This window comes from Candoia aspera, chromosome 3 (assembly GCF_035149785.1).
Source record: "Candoia aspera isolate rCanAsp1 chromosome 3, rCanAsp1.hap2, whole genome shotgun sequence".
Lineage (NCBI taxonomy): Eukaryota > Metazoa > Chordata > Lepidosauria > Squamata > Boidae > Candoia > Candoia aspera.
Window position 1 is genome coordinate 22,312,420 of NC_086155.1, and position 16,303 is coordinate 22,328,722.

The window sequence follows — 16,303 nt, forward strand, 5'->3', positions numbered from 1 at the left end:
CTCTCCAGTGGCTGCTGTGTTTTCTTTTGCTACGGTTTGCAGCTGGAATCCTTTCACATTTTTTCCAAGAAGGAGCATCATTTGGCTTCCTTCTCACTGCCTGTGTGTGGCTCCTGCTGCCTTCTTTTTCTGCACCAGCAGCTTTTCCAGTAGTGGATAAAGGGCATTGCCTGACCTTCATTCTGTAAATAGCTTATATATAGTAGCAGTTTTGGCATGCTGGGGACAGGGGGTGGGCAGGCTGAGCAGTCCTTCTTACTTCCGTGATTGCAACTGATGTGAACCTTTACAAACCTGATTCCCCACCAGTGAAATGGATGGGAAGCACATTTGTTATTTACAAATGTTATTTATTTATATTTATTTATTACATTTATTTATTTCTGCCACCCCTTAAGAAGGTTCTAAAGACCTGGTTCTTTAGAACTCAGGTGCTGGGCCAGGATGTCAGATATGCTTGCTGCACGATACGAGTTGTGTGTCTAATCTGCGGAGCAACATATTCTGCCTTATTATGTTATATTATTTTACTGTTTATCTTTTTGGGATGTTTGTAATCCTTCTTGTCCACCCAGAGTCACTTGGTGAGTGGGCAGCCATATAAATTGATTAAATAAATAAATTCATTTCTATCCTGCTTTTCCTAAATGACTTGGGGCAGTTTACGTTACAATGGAAATCATCTAATATTTTAATTAAAATAAGAGATTAAAGTCAACACAAATCCATTGAAGCTTATTTAAAATTACTAAAAAGTTTTAAATCTAGGCTAAAGAGATAGGTCTTTAAGAGGCCCCTCAAGAATGTAGATGGTTGGTTTATTTTTAGCATTTATATCCTGACTTTCATCTGAGTTAAACCTATGGCCACTCCCTGCTGCCTTTTATCTTCTCATAGTAACCTGTGAGGTAGAAAGCTGAAGGTCACAATGCCGGCTTCTGTTGGCCAAAGATGGTGGAAGCTGCCATCCAACAGCTTCCCTCCAAAGATCAGTGAAGAGATCAGGGGAAAGTTTAGGCAAAGCAGGTGAATTGATTCAAGGAAGGCAGTGCTTTCGGGCCATAGCTGGCCCTACAATACAGGTATACTTATAGAGTGAAAAAATGGATGCCAGTTTTCCAATCCTTTTGTAGGCCACAAATGGGATTTTGAGAGTATGCTGCGGGTGCATTCGAAAAAGGGATATGGTGGCAGATTGTGACCACTCCCAAAGAAGTTGCTGTGTGAGAGAGAAGCACAGACGAACAGGAGTGTCTGAAATGTATGGTCAAAAAAATCAAAATAGTACCAATCGAAGCGAATCAAAATAGTGGCCATGACAGTGCAATCAGAGCTCCTCTACAATCCACACAAGAAAAAAGTATGCAATGATTGCACTGTTGTGGCTGCCATCTTGACTTTTTTGGCCATACTTTGCTTACAAAGCATCAATTTATCAGAATGAGACCTGTCCCCTCCCTACATACAGCATCTTTGCTGACTACTCCTTTTTCTGACAGCATTAAGACACAATTTCCTGGGCTGCAGCCACTCACCATATTTGGGAGTCCAGAGCATTCTGGAAATAAAGATGGTACTTTAGCTTGGTACTTTACAATACGCCAGTTTCCCATTTTAAAAAAAAATCATTTTTTTAAATGTTAAACAGCCAGGTGGAGCCTAGGAAACTATCTGGAAGCACATTGACACCCATGGACACAATCTTGAGAATCCAAATCTTAAGGCCAATTCTGAAGTTCTCTGGAGTTTTGTAGTGTGTATTGAGAAGCAAGGAAAATAAAAAGCAGTTGCCTGCAATTCTCTTTATATGTACAGCCATCTGTGATTTTGAGCTGATTTGCACATTTGCACCCATTTATGGATGGTTGTTGCACTCTGTTGACAAGCTGAAGAAAATGAAGGAAGTCACAAGGAAAGGAAATAATAAATCCTTAAGCCAAACTGCACTAAATTATAACTCATTCAGCCCTCCTAAAAGTAGAAAATCATTATGCAACAGAGCACAGGGAAAACGTTAGATCATTTTTGTTTTTAAATACCCTAAGTAAGATTTGATCCTTGAATACTCATTGCAATCCATCAGAATTAAATCAGAAATGACCAAATCAAATAGATTTCAATTGGGCTACTAACAGAAAGACCAAATTGTATTTGTTGATGTCTGCTCAATAAACTATAATTTAATATGCCTTTTAAAACAGGAGTGGAGACTTAAGAGACTTCCAGATTTTTAGGTTGACAATATCATTCTTGGCCATTGACATGCTGATTGAGGCTGAAAGGAACTGGAGACCCCTTTCCTGTTTTAGAGGGACTCTCGTTGATTAGTACAAACATGGCTTGCATCTAGCAATTCTTACCTAACCATTGTGCATGCTTTAAATGTGATGTTCTGTTTATGGCTGTATGATTTTTTGCCCAGCACCAATGTAATTTATATCAGTAAGGCAAACAAAATTATAGATTGTGTTTTTTGATGACACTGGTTCTTCTTTCTTGTTCTGTGACTGTTTCCAAAGATTTAAATCATTATTACGGTATTCTGGTTGTAAGGCGCATTGCACCTGGCAACTTTGTCAGCATTAATAAGAGGGAAAATATCACCTAGAGGAAACTAATCTGATTTCTAGGTTGGGGTGGGACTTTGTTACTATGTAGATATGATGTGGTTCTTTAACATTACAATGCGAAACAGACTGAATTCTAGCTAAATGGTTTCACTGTTAACTTTCTACTTACAAACTATTTTTCTTGATATCCAGTCACTAAAGCAAAATGAAGTTCTAATAACCACAGTAACAACTTGGGCATGTCGCTTCATGTTATTATCATTGTTACTGACATTTCTGCTCACTGATTTGAAATTAGCTTTAAATTGGATGCTGTCACCAGTTATTGAATATGGGCAGGGGGGGGGGGGACTACGTGGCTGAAACATCTGCTGAAGCCCCAGGGGCCACAGTAACACCATGCAAAGTGGTAGATTGCTTTTGGCTCCACCCATATTGTCTCTGATTTGGAATCTATTAATACGCAAAACAGTATGACTCAACATGAAATGCATAAAATGTTCAAGTAGAATGGAACTGATTGAGATGGCTAGCATGCCTGGAAACTGTTTGGCACACCTCCCTTGTTTTAAATATTACTTTTAAATTGATATATCTTAATTAATAAATTGTTAGGGGAGATTTATTTTTTATTTTATACTTAGTAATGTTTTAGATTTACACTACCCAGGTAACAAATGTATCAATATAGTAATAGAGGAGTGAATGCTATATTATTATCTGATTTATTCTCTTAGTCGATAGTATATTATTGTATCTGTTTCACTCTGTTTCTGTCCCTTTAAATTTTGCTGGTCATTGAGCAAATAAATATTATTGTATTCTATTGTATTGCTGGGCACACCAAAATGATATGCCTACAAAACAGCTGTCTTTCAAAAGCAGAAAAGCCATTTCTGCAGCTTGTTATTGCACTGCTACTCCAGTTTATTCCTCTCAGAAGCAAAATACAGATATGCTTTAGCAAGTATATGTAGCTTAACTTTACCACTTCAGAGTGGAAGTAGCTGTGTTGGACTATAATACAATTAATGTCTTCTGCAAAACACTTATTAAAACACATTTCCTGAATTTTTAAAATTGATGGATGGGGCAGGCCAAAACACTATCTACTGTACAGGGAGCTTCATATGCAAGGAACTTTTCATCTGCAGCTTCTCCCATCTAAAGACATGACCCTGTAATTGTGTGACAGATATACTTTTAGATCAAAAGGAAGAAGTACCGGGAACATTTTAATAGTTTCAGCAACTATGGGGAGATTTCTGTGAAAAGGCATGGTTGGGTCTGCCTATTGAGAAGCATTATCCAGAGCTACTATTAAGATTAAAAACTCTAGTCTTCAAAATGATTCCACATCTGATCCTTGATAGGCTGGGAACACTCCATGAAGAAGTACTAACCAGTGAACAAATCTGCAGGGAAAAAAAAGATAAATTCACAGTAATGGGTGTGTGTGTGTGTGTGTGCATTTCACTCAGTTTCCCAGTTGTTGTTTTTTAATCCCCAAAAATGCAATGGCAAAATAGTTGTTGCAATTTTAGTAAATCAAATACCATTATGCAAGGAAATCCATGAGTGGGAGAGGGAAGAGTAAAAAATTCCAAGATAGTTGCCACAATCACACAAAGCCACCATCTTCACTTTTTACCACCACCCCCTTTGCAGATGCCCCTGGCGTTGCTGATTACAAAGAGGAGTTCGTTTTAATATTATTGAATTCCACTTTAACTTAAATCCATGGGAATGCTAGTTTGTGGAATAGCTTTAATTTCATTAGGGAAGATAGAATAGACCGATTGTATTCTAAAATTATTTATGCATAGCTCTGTTAATGTGAAGGGAATATCCAAGCCCATCTGATGGGATGTTAAACCCACTTCGAACGTCAAATTTATAGTGGGTATGTAATGGTCATGCAGAAATCTGCCAAACAGATCTAATGATAAATACATGCCAGTACTTTTTGGAGAAAAGCTAAGGGAAAACAGCTGTTTAAATGTAAATCAGCAAAGGATACTAACAGCTTGGAGCTAATGCGATTGTATATTTTGGAGATCCACACTCTGATGCCGGCAGCAAGTGGCCATCTGTGATTGCAAAGGGAAATGCTTGGACAGGTGGTTTACTTGGGATGCTGGATGGTCTTTAATAGGATTAAAGAGGAATTCATATGATTGACATCAGGAGGAAAAAATGAAAAGATGTTGGCTCCAAACACAGCTTCCTAAAGCTGATTTGTTGGGCTGATATTAACAGTATCAGTAAAGTAGAGTTTTCAGTGTTTGCTTTTAATGAGCTTTTGAGAGCTTTTAAAGGCAACCTGCCTTTAAATGAATGCAGAAAATACAAAAGTGAGTTAAACTAGCTATCATTTGAAATAGCTATAACTCTTGATAATTAATTAGCTGTCCATTATTATCCATTGTTGTCCAGAAGACTTTCTAAAAAGCAAATAGTCACAGTGACACTTAAAAAAAAGTCTTTTTAAAGTTAATATTTAATTTATCATATTTTTTCATCTTAAATATAATATTGAAAACATGCTTGGGAGAAGTGGCTAATGTCATAGTCTAAACCGTGATGGAAAACTCTTTGGTGTCCACTCAGTTTAATACTTTAGGAAGCTACAACATTCTGTGTTCTGATAGTCTTTGGGGACAGCCACTTAAGGTGAATAAGGTGAAATGACAAAGCAGTCCTTCAGAATGTCCTCCTTGGAGGCAGTTTTTGCATAACAACAGACTTTGTCTCCTTTCCTTTTCTGGAGATAATGAGCACATGATGAAGACATCACAAAAATGCCAAAATATCTTCTTTGTCAATTCTAAGGCTGGTTGGTCTACCTGTTGTCATTAATTTAGTCTTCTTTATATTTAATATTAGTCCCATTTTTTCACTGTGCTCTTTGATTTTTACTACTAGGGCTTGCAGATCCTTTGCATTTTGCATCAGGGCAGAGTCATCAGCATAGTGCAGGTTATTGATGTTTCTTCTTCCAATTTTAAAACCACACTCATCTTCTTCCAATCCAGCTTCCCTTAATATACATTCCACATACGGGTTGAATAAAGGAGGAGAGAGTATGCAGCCTTGTCGCACTCCTTTGCCAACCTGGAGCTGGTCTGTTTCACCATGTTCTGTCTGGACTGTAGCTTCCTGGCCTGTACATAAGTTTCTCATGAGTACAGTGAGATGTTCTCGGATTCCATCTTACTGGAAGGCAAAACAATGTAAATGTAATCAGGATCAGGAACCTGAAATTTGAAATTTGGCATTGCTCCACAATCAACTCTAGGTCTATGTGATCTTATTCTGTGCTCTGTATTTGGCAGCTGGGCCAATTTATTTTCAGCTCTGTTGAGGTATAACTAAAATTGCTCTTGCAATGAAATTTTCATTTACAGTTCTACAGTACTGCAAAGTCTGGAGGTCAACCATTTTGCTATTGAGAGCCAGTCTGGTCTAGTGGTTAAGGTGCTGTGCTAGAAACCAGGAGTCTGTGAGTTCTAGTCCTACCTTAGGCATGAAAGCCGGCTGGGTGACGTTGTGCCAGTCACTTTCTCTCAGCCCAACTCTGTGCAATGTAGACTAGCCTCCTTGTGGTGCACCCCAGGCAACGTGACTTGTCATGGCTAAATAGTCTACACATCTGGCTGCTGGACCTCACAAAGATTTCCCAGCAAAAAAAAAAAGCAGCATGAACACCAAACTGCTATGCCATACGATTTTTTTTAAAAAAAAATCCTATTGATGGGAACTCTTGCCTCACCTTACCTCCCACCTCCTAGGGTTCAGGTACTTCCTCCTTCCTGTAGAACAGAGCTTTACAAACTGTGTGTTGTGACACATTAGTGTGTCGGCTGCAGTTTGTAGGTGTGTTGTGTGGTCGAGGGATCATACAGGTACTGTGCATGTGCAGTATGCATTATCGGGTCAAAACAGCTGATTCCGCATGACTTCCAGTGAAACAGCCGCACCTGCAGTGTGTTAGTGTTTCACCAACGTGAAAAGTTTGGAAAGCTCTGCTGTAGAAGTTCAGCTGCTCTACCATTATATCAAGGCACTCTTATTTCACAGAGCTTTTAAGTGCAGCAGAAGGGAGAGTGCCATGTCAGCTTTGTAGCTCCCTCTTATAGCAACCAGTGAGAGCCAGTTTGGTCTAGTGGTTAAGACAATGGGCTAGAAACCAGGAGACTGTGAGTTCTAGTCCTGCCTTAGGCATGAAAGCCGGCTGGGCGACCTTGGGCTAGTCACTTTCTCTCAGCCCAACTTGGTGCAATGTAGACTAGCCTCCTCGTGGTGCAACCTGGGCAACGTGACTTGTCATGGCTAAATAGTCTACACATCTGGCTGCTGGACCTCACAAGGATTTCCCAGCAAGAAAAAGCAGCATGAACACCAAGCTGCTATGCCATACGATTTAAAAAAAAAAGCAACCAGTCAGACGGACAGGCAGGAAGACTTTTTTTTTTTTTTGCAGATCAGAAAATGCAAAAGCCATGAACTAAAACGTGGGTCAGTGTGGGATACTGACTGAATGACACTCTTGGCATTCTCCTGTTAGGTGGAGAGAACACTAAGTATTTCAAGGTCAGCAGCAGCTAAAATTATTGTGGGTCAGCTTGCCTTTGAAATGGTAGTATCATGACAGGACCCTAAGAAAAAAGAAGAACTCTGCTAGATCAGTCCAAAGGTCCATCTGCTTCAGCATTCTGGTTCCACAGTGGACAACCAGATACTAATTATAAATCCATGATGGCATATTAGATTGACTATTTCTTTATTTTTTTTCCTCTCTCTCTTAGCCTTCACTGATGCTTTTTGTTTGCTTTCCCTGGTTTACAGAGGTTTCAGGCTACAGCTCCATCTTTCCCTGTTGGGTATGCTGGTTATGGGGTGATAGGACTTACAATACCACTGGAGGCCACTAGATTGAAGAAGGTTGTTCTTGTTCCTACTTCAGCACCAAAGCAATAATTCTCCATTATGGCAAGTCTCTGTGAGTGTGCATGTGGGTGGGTGTTCTCCCTACTCAGATACTTTATTTATTTATTTGATTTCTATAGCCGTCCATCTCAACAAGTGACTCTTGTTTTACTCATGCCTGATTTTTGCCCATCTTTCCTCTAATCAAGTCAGTTAGGTACCAGAGATAGAAGAAATGAAGGTCCAAGACAGCATACATTATCGTTAATTGAAAAATTCTAGCTTAGCTGAGCAGGTGCTAAATTATTTTCAGCTTCAGAGAAAAATGAAATTGTTAATTAAGCCCATGAAGGTTGAACATGATCCCTTAATTTCTATAATAAACATCCTCGGATTTAGCAACTACTAAATCTGCAGTAAGCATATGTTATGAGATTCAGAGATGTTGGAAAATTACTGTGGGTAATTTCCGGTGTAGTTTGCACTGAGCACACTCCCAGTCAGTCCCTATATCCATATCAGACCAAGCACAGGTGCCATTCAGCAGAGCTAGCAAAAATATGGTTTGTTGTTTATTTATTAAACATCAAAACAGTTAACTGACAAAATGGGAAAAAAGGCAGGGAGAGAAGAGAAAGATGAACAGGTAAGAATTTACTCTCTCTCTCTCTCTCTCTACCAAAAAGACATAGAACTTTCCAGAGCCATTGGAAACAATGTTGTGGATAATTAGCATGGACAATCCCAAAGGGGGTGGCCTTTGGTTATTCCAGCTTTAAGCCTGACACATGCGTAGCAGCAGCAGAGCAGAGATTGCAAGTGGAACCCCAGGTGATCCCACCTTTATTCTGCACCTTGCAAGAAACAATTTGGTAGATGGGGATAATGTAACTAACAAGAAAAGGGCATGCATATATATATATCAAATTATTGCAATTCAGTTTGGGGGCTTTAATAAATGATAAATGAAAAAGAAGAACAGTACTTAGAGGAACCCTAAATTTTGCATAAATAACAAAATTCTCATACGAGATCTAGACAAATAGTCCCTTAATGATTAGAATAATCAGTTGTCATGGTTTGATGCTGCTTGGGAAAAGAATATACTTTGTTGCAGTGCTAGAATCAAAAACCCAGAAGGAGATCATAATTCAGAAAAGGATCGCTCTGGTTTATTCACATACTTACCTGGGCTTCTATGCCTTTAATTATGATAGGCTCAAAGCAGCTTACAGAATGCAAAACATACTTGCTAGGATTCAGCCTGGACCTATTTCATCCCATCCCAGCCTTGCAGCCTCTGGCTCAGGACCACATCACCTGTTTTGGCCAGAGGTGACTGAGGCATAAGGATATTTTATTTTTGTTTTTGGGGCCTGCCCAGAGTTGGATGGAGTTGGGTGACATCCTGATGATGATGATGATGATGATGAAGATGATGATGATGATGACGACGACGAAACATTTTATTCCAAGTTCCTATTATCTTTTCAAAACCAAGACTGTGCTAGGGACTGGGCTGTGTGATAAAATAAACCTGGAGGATTTCTTTGTTTTCATTCTAGGAAAGTTATAGAAGCATGGTTATATGGACTAAAACAAAGTACAACTCAGCACATCTTTTAAGCTTTTCATACCAACAGACTTGAGGAATGATTAAGACCAACAATAATCTCTATCAGCTTTAGAAATAATCAAGGGGATAGTTGGGAATCTCCATAAATACTGAGTTCTGACCCCTTGTGATTAAATATTTGAATGTATATTTTTAGAAAATGCAAAATATTTTTAGAAATGCATATTCCATATTTGAATATAAAATATATTAACAGTCAAATTTAAAATGGGTTATCAAAAGTATGTTTTAATAGCAGTGATAAATTTCATAACAATATTATAATGTTAATTCTAAAAATGCTGGAAGAGCCTCAGATAAAGGTACCTAATCTGCCCAAACATTGTTTTATTGTAATGAAAAAGAAGTTGATTGAATTTGTAACAAAACAGGAGATTTCTTCCTCAAGCAACAGGTCATTTTTTTTTCACCCCTATCAGTGATCAACAACAGTAGAATCAATAACTCTTTACAGTAGAAATTGCACATTATGGCTATTATTGAGAGAGTACTATAAATCAAGCACACCTCCCACTGTTACATATAGTACCATGTTCTAGGGAATGCAAGCCATCATAAAAAATCAAGATATATTTCTCTATAAAATATATATTTAAAAAAACAGTCTCTATAAAATATATTACCAGTGAAATCTGGGGTGTGTCTTTTCAGAGGTATCATAAAGTTTATGATAAAGGTATAAACGGGGCTTCCTCCTGGACAGATGAATAGACAATTACAGAATAAAGAGATTAAGAAGCTTAGAATTATGAATAGACTGATAAGACTGACATGAACCTTTCCCCCTTTTACTACATCTCCCCTTTAATTAGTTCAAAGTGGCAATCAGCAGGAAAGATAAATTGAATTTGGGAAAGAGACTACAGTACAGACTTAATGAGATACAGTACTGTGATACTGAGCTCCATTCTCATTCCAGTCTGCCTCTGCCATATTAATGTAATTAGTCAAAAGTTTGTGTCTTTTGTGCGTGTGTGTGTGTGTGTTTTGTAAAAAATTGCAGTTGACAGAATTCCCAGAGTTTCTTAATCAGCAGACATTTCTTGGCATGTTTATATTCCAACTTCAGCAATTGAGCTAGCTGATCAGTTTTAATCAAGAACTTCTATTTCATAAATTATATTTAAAAGTACACTTTATGAAGCCAGTTTCTCTCTAGCAAAAATGTACAGAAGGAAAAAAACTGGGATTAGATATAAACCTAAGCTGTGGCCTCAGAGAACCACTGAAAGCATCAAGTGCAGACCCCAGAAGCCTCCAAAAATTGTTAGCAATATATCATTTTTAATTGACAGGGGAAAGGAGAAAACTATTAATCAGTTTTTAATTTTTAATGAAATATAAATAAAATCAACCCAATATTTATTTTTGTCTTAGCTCCACCCATGATTTTCTAAAGTGCAGTCACTAGCATATTTGTGTACCCCCATAATGGACTATGATGAGAACCAGCTTGGCGTAGCGGTGCGAGGCACCTGGCTAGAAACTAGTCCTACCTTGGACACAAAGCCAGCTGGGTAACTTTGGACCTGTCACTCTCTCAGTCCTAGGAAGAAGGCAATGGCAAACCCAAAAATCTTGCCAAGAAAATTGCAGAGACTTGTCCAGGCAGTCACCAGGAGTCAACACTGACTGGAAGGCATACCAAAATCAATTGGTCAATCAATCATGGGCTATGATAAGAAACTTAAGTTCTATCAGTTTCATTGGAGTTCTCTAAATGCTTCAGGATACTCCCAGTGACTGGTATGATGTTAACAGAGAGCTTATTAGGTCAAATTCCTTACAAAGAGAGAAAGTACAGGATTTGGGGTGGGGGTGATACATATTCCTACATACTTATATATGAATAAATATAAAAGAAGAAGAGAGAGGGCACAAAGAGGCATACCACAACATCCAAAGCTCCCAAGATGCAAAAAAGCCAGCAGAAACTACATAATATGATAGATAGTTCTAAATGTAAAATTCTTTCCCTGCTCAATCTCAAATGAGCTTGTGTGTCTTGGTTCCCAGGTACCTTAGAACTGTCTCGCCCAGATTGAATTTGCTCAGCCCCCGTGTTCATGCAGAGAATGGATACTGAGGGTCCTATACATTCAAGTGGGGAGGGGACCTCCCTGGCCCCAGCCTCTGTCTACCCATAAAGCAGTAGCCATGACTCCATGAGGACAGTCAAGTCACAGATCTCCTCTTTCAGAGGAAGTGCTACTCTGTTTAGAATTATAATCATAACAGAAAGCCAGATGGACAAACGGCATCTTGTTGGTGTTCAATTTCAGCTTGTTTCATCCCATCCAAGCCTCCACACCCTCCAGATGCTGGGCTAAGACTTCCATATTATCTCCAGCTTGGTCTGGGGTGGCGATATGTTCATATGTATGTATGTATGTATGTATCTGCTGATTATTTATTTAACATTACTATATCTTGGTGCAATTCAAAAAGGACTCTGTGGTTTACATAGCCTGGGATCCTCAGGATACCAATAGTATGTGACTCTGAACTGATAGATAAATTTCCCCAATGGGCTTATTAGATATTGAAAATTAAAGGGGAGAGAATTGAATCCTGCAGGATTCCAAAAGGAAGCACCTATGAAATGACGTCTCCTCTCCCCACCCCCAATAACAATGCCGCCAATCCCCAAATGTCACAGGCAATCCCAAAGGATACCTTGATTTTTGCATGCTACTGAGAGGTCCAGTGGGACCAGGAGGGGTGCACTCTCCACACCCAGATCCTAACACAGGTAATCTATCAGAATGACCAATAATGTTTCAATTCCATGCCAATGCCCAAGCCAGACCTATGACAGAAAGTGGCCCAGATAATCTACTTTCTCAAGGACACTGAAGCTCCACCAATAAAGGGAAGGGTGGAGATAGGACAGTAATTGCCCAAAGTAGCTGCGTCCAGGGAATTCCTCTTCAAGAAATGGCATATCAGCACCTCCCTAAAGGCATCTGGCATACACCCCTCCTCCAGGTAGGAATTGATTACTTCCTGGCCCAGCTAATCACCACCTTCAGGCAGCCAAATGGTTATGAAGCTCCAAGGGGCAGAGCTCATGCCAGAGAGCAGACTCCATTTCACCTGAGTCCACAGAATCCCAGATCAACAGCTCTTGGAGACCAAGCTCACTAGCACTCCAGCCTCCTGGAGCCACAACTAAAGATGCAAGGCCAGAAAAAGAGGCAGGGACCAAGTTGCCAGTCTCATTTCTCCTGTAATAACCCAACCCAAACTCCGCACCGTATCTCCCCTTCCCCATTAATACAAACCTCTCATTCCATCTTCTCCCCAACAATCCCAGAGTCTCCTTACAGCATCCGACTACAATTGCAGTTAACCCAGCCCTCTGCAGCCCTCTGCAGCTGCCTTGAGCCATGCTTGCTTTCTCCAAAATCCACCACACCCTACATTCACTCACACCTCAGTGTGCCAGCAACCTGGTTAAGGTATTCAGGCTGGCCACCTAGTTCCATTCTAACTTCTGTCTCGCTTACTACATTCCTATTCTCCTCCCCAACTTCCTATCCCTTCTTAGTGCAACATAACATAAAACATAACGTAACACACAACATAACATTTTCCTCCACCATTCCTCCATCCTCTGTTCACCACAATTCTTGCCCCTCAACCACAACCACCTATCCACCAACTTCCTCCACTCCTTTCCCAGTTCAGTGATCTGCTGCTGCAGTCTGGGATATCAGTCAACCTCTGCTCCCCAAGCCTACTCACTCTTCACTCCTCAGAACCCCTCAGCTATAACCAATGACTCTCACACCCATGTAAAAATTGAATGGCTTAAGAACATCATGCCAGCCTGGTGCATTTTTCTAAAAAAAGGCAATACAGTAATAAAGATTAATAATGTAGCTATGCATTTCAGTTTAGAAATGTCTATTTTTTTAAAAAAAAACATAGCATTTCATTACATGTATCAAAATTATGCCTCTGAAAGAAAACAGAATAATATATCTATGGCACAGGTGGATACATGGCAGCCCCATGGCCACCTGCAATCTTCAAGCCTTTTATTTTGGCCCTCAGATACCTTTTAACCATGATTTCTGAAAATGGATGGCATAATTTCTCATTATTCTGAAGTGGAAATCCCATGACAACTGTCATGGAAACCCTGAAATAGGCCCCACCTACTTTGTGACTTTCAGCTACCTAGAAATGTTACATGTGCTCTTTGCCCACCAGAGGTTGCCCACCCTTCCTCTCTGGTGATTGAAGTACAATTCTGTTCCTTTGCCAAAAAGTATGAGCTTTCCAGATAAAGGAAGAAGAAAACCCAAATGATGACAGATGACACATTTCCAAATCTCAAGTATGGAGCCTGACTTTTGATTCAGTTCAGTGACATTGAAGATGTAAGCTACTCTGCAAAGAAAATGATAACAGCTTCAGCTCTTTAAAAGAAATGCGTAGCCCACAAGGGATTGATACACTTCTCAGGCTCAGAAATAGAACAACTTACTAGAACAGCTGCTCACAACATTATACTCCCCTTACCAAATGACTTGGCCTGCATTCCAGCTTGCAGAAAGGACATGGCCCTTTTAGAGGAGTTAATCTGTCAGCAGCAGACATTTGCCACAGCACTTTTTGCCATGCCTGAAACTTATATGCATACGTGCATGTCAGCCATATACACAGGGCAGAGCTATAACTAGAAATAGCAGCTAGGAAGAGTTTGATGGCCACTGGAGCCAGAAAGACTGCCCACATACACAAGACCCTCCTTCCACTTGCCCATTCATGCTCACTGTTATAAAAATTGGGAAAAGACAAAAGAGAAAGTTTGAATGATCCTGTAACTTTTTAGCATTAGCATATTGTCCATGTGCCTTGAAATTCTGGCTTCTTTCACAGGAGAACACCTTCTTCAGCTAATTTGCATAGAGGTAAACACATATCGCCCGTGTTTCTTAAAAGTGTCTCTCCTCTATGGCTCCTTCCTGCCCTCCAGAATCAAGTATTCTTGGTGATACATTCAAGCATTTCTTTGTAAAACTATTATGGGAAAATGTTTTTCAGATGTCAAGATGAGCAAGGGATTCAATATGACAACAAACAGTATGATGCAGTTCATCGGCATAGATTCTCCCACACTCAGTTCAACCTCATGAAAGTTCATTTTTCTCAAGTTGCTTTCCATCATCCAGAGAGTTTAAAGGCTCCAGAGCTATTTTAAGCCATTACCAAAGCTGTTCCTATCTTCATACGGTGGGGGAGGTGAGCAGAGGTGCTCTGATGGCCCTGCCATTCTATCTATCCCTGCTGCCCCAGATTCATCATTCGACTTTCCACACATTGGTGGTTAAAGCTCTAGAGAGGAAAGCCTGTCTATGGTCATCAAGACTTTCAACCCTTCTAAACCGGGAAGGGGTGTATATAAGTACAGCAATCTCTTTACTTTGGTAGGCTTGGTGATCTGGATGGGATTGATGTAGTAAGTCTACCTAGTGTATTCTTGCTCTTCCTGTGTGGAAATCTTGTGTGAAGCTTTAAATACCTTCAGTGAGCTAACCTCTATTCCTTCCCATTCATCCTCTGTGACATAAGACACTCTTCATCTTGTTTTAAGGACATGGAATCAGGGTGAGAAGCAGAGGCTAGAAATAGGCTGCCCAGGGAACCTCTCTCCCACAGGTAACAGGACATCATTTCCAGAGCAGCAAAAGGAAGAAACTATGTGGGATCCACGCTGTGTTCTGCCACTGTGGGAGGGAAGAGACAAGCCTTTCTTCTCTAGAACTGTAGTATAGCTCCCGAGCTTCTCTGTCCCTTACCCACAATCTCTCACCATTGTCCATGCTGGTGGGGGATGCTGGAAGTTGTCAATTCAATGCAACTCAATTCAGTTCCACACTAGGGCTATGCAGCACAATTAGGCTGACCATATGTCCCGTTTTGAATGGGACAGTCCCATTTTTTTAACATTTCCAGACCATCCTGTTGTTTTAATATAAATGTCCATTTTGTCTTGTTTTCTTAAAAATCTTACTTAAAAATTTGAAAGTTCCCGCAAACCTGTCAGAATGCGGTCTGACTTTGAGTGGAAGGAGAGGGAGCTCAGCAGAAACAGCGGGGAAAAAGCCGCAGAGCAAAACCCAGCAGGAAACCTAAAAAGAAAAAAACAGGATCAGCTGATAGGCGGTGATCAAAGGGTGAGCCGATTGGCTCCTGCCTTGAAACAGCGGGAAGAAAAGAATGCAAAAGCACAGCCAGAGGAGGAACGGCTTGTCAGGGACAGCCATTCACTAGACTCTCCAGCCCAGCCTTGCCTCTTGCAAATGAAGGAATCCGAAGATTCCCAGCCCAGGAAAACCAGGGAAGTTCCTGCCTGCCAGTCCAGCCCGTCGCCCAGCCCTGCCCCATTTTGCCATCCCAATGTCCCGTTTTTGTCTCAAGAAAATATGGTCTGCCTAAGCACAACGGAGTGATTCAGGTTGATGGTTATTCCACTGTGTCACTCAGTTGAAGCAACTCCATAAAGAAATGTGTAGCCCTCACTCTGCTTTTACAATGTATTGTGCAACTCATGCATGGTAGTCACTTCCAGTGATTTGAAGTGCTACTTGACCCTTGAGTATAGTTACAGTGACTATGTCCTTTATTATAAAAGATAGTCCTTTATTTCAGAAAGCTGTCCTTTAGATTTAAAGGTAAAGGTAAAGGTTTCCCTTGACACTAAGTCCAGTCGTGTCCGACTCTAGGGGGCAGTGCTCATCTCCAGGTTTCAAAGCCAAGGAGCCGGCGTTTGTCCATAGACACTTCCGTGGTCATGTGGCCAGCATGACTACATGGAATGCCGTTACCTGCCTGCTGAAGCGGTACCTATTAATCTACTCACATTTGCATGTTTTCGAGCTGCTAGGTCGGCAGGAGCTGGGACTTTAGGTTTATTTAATTTAATTATTTATTTTCTTGGTTTTGCTCTTGAATTTTCCTTTGTAATGCAAAGTTATAAACATAAACAATTAATTTTTTTTAATCCTTATGAACTTCTTTCAGATTTGCCCCTTTTTCACATTTGTCCTTTATTTTTTCCAAGAAAATATGGTCACTGTAAGTATAGTCTAATATGTGGGATGTCAGGCAGTTCAGAGATATTGTATATATGTTTGTATGTCTATTTGTCTACCTC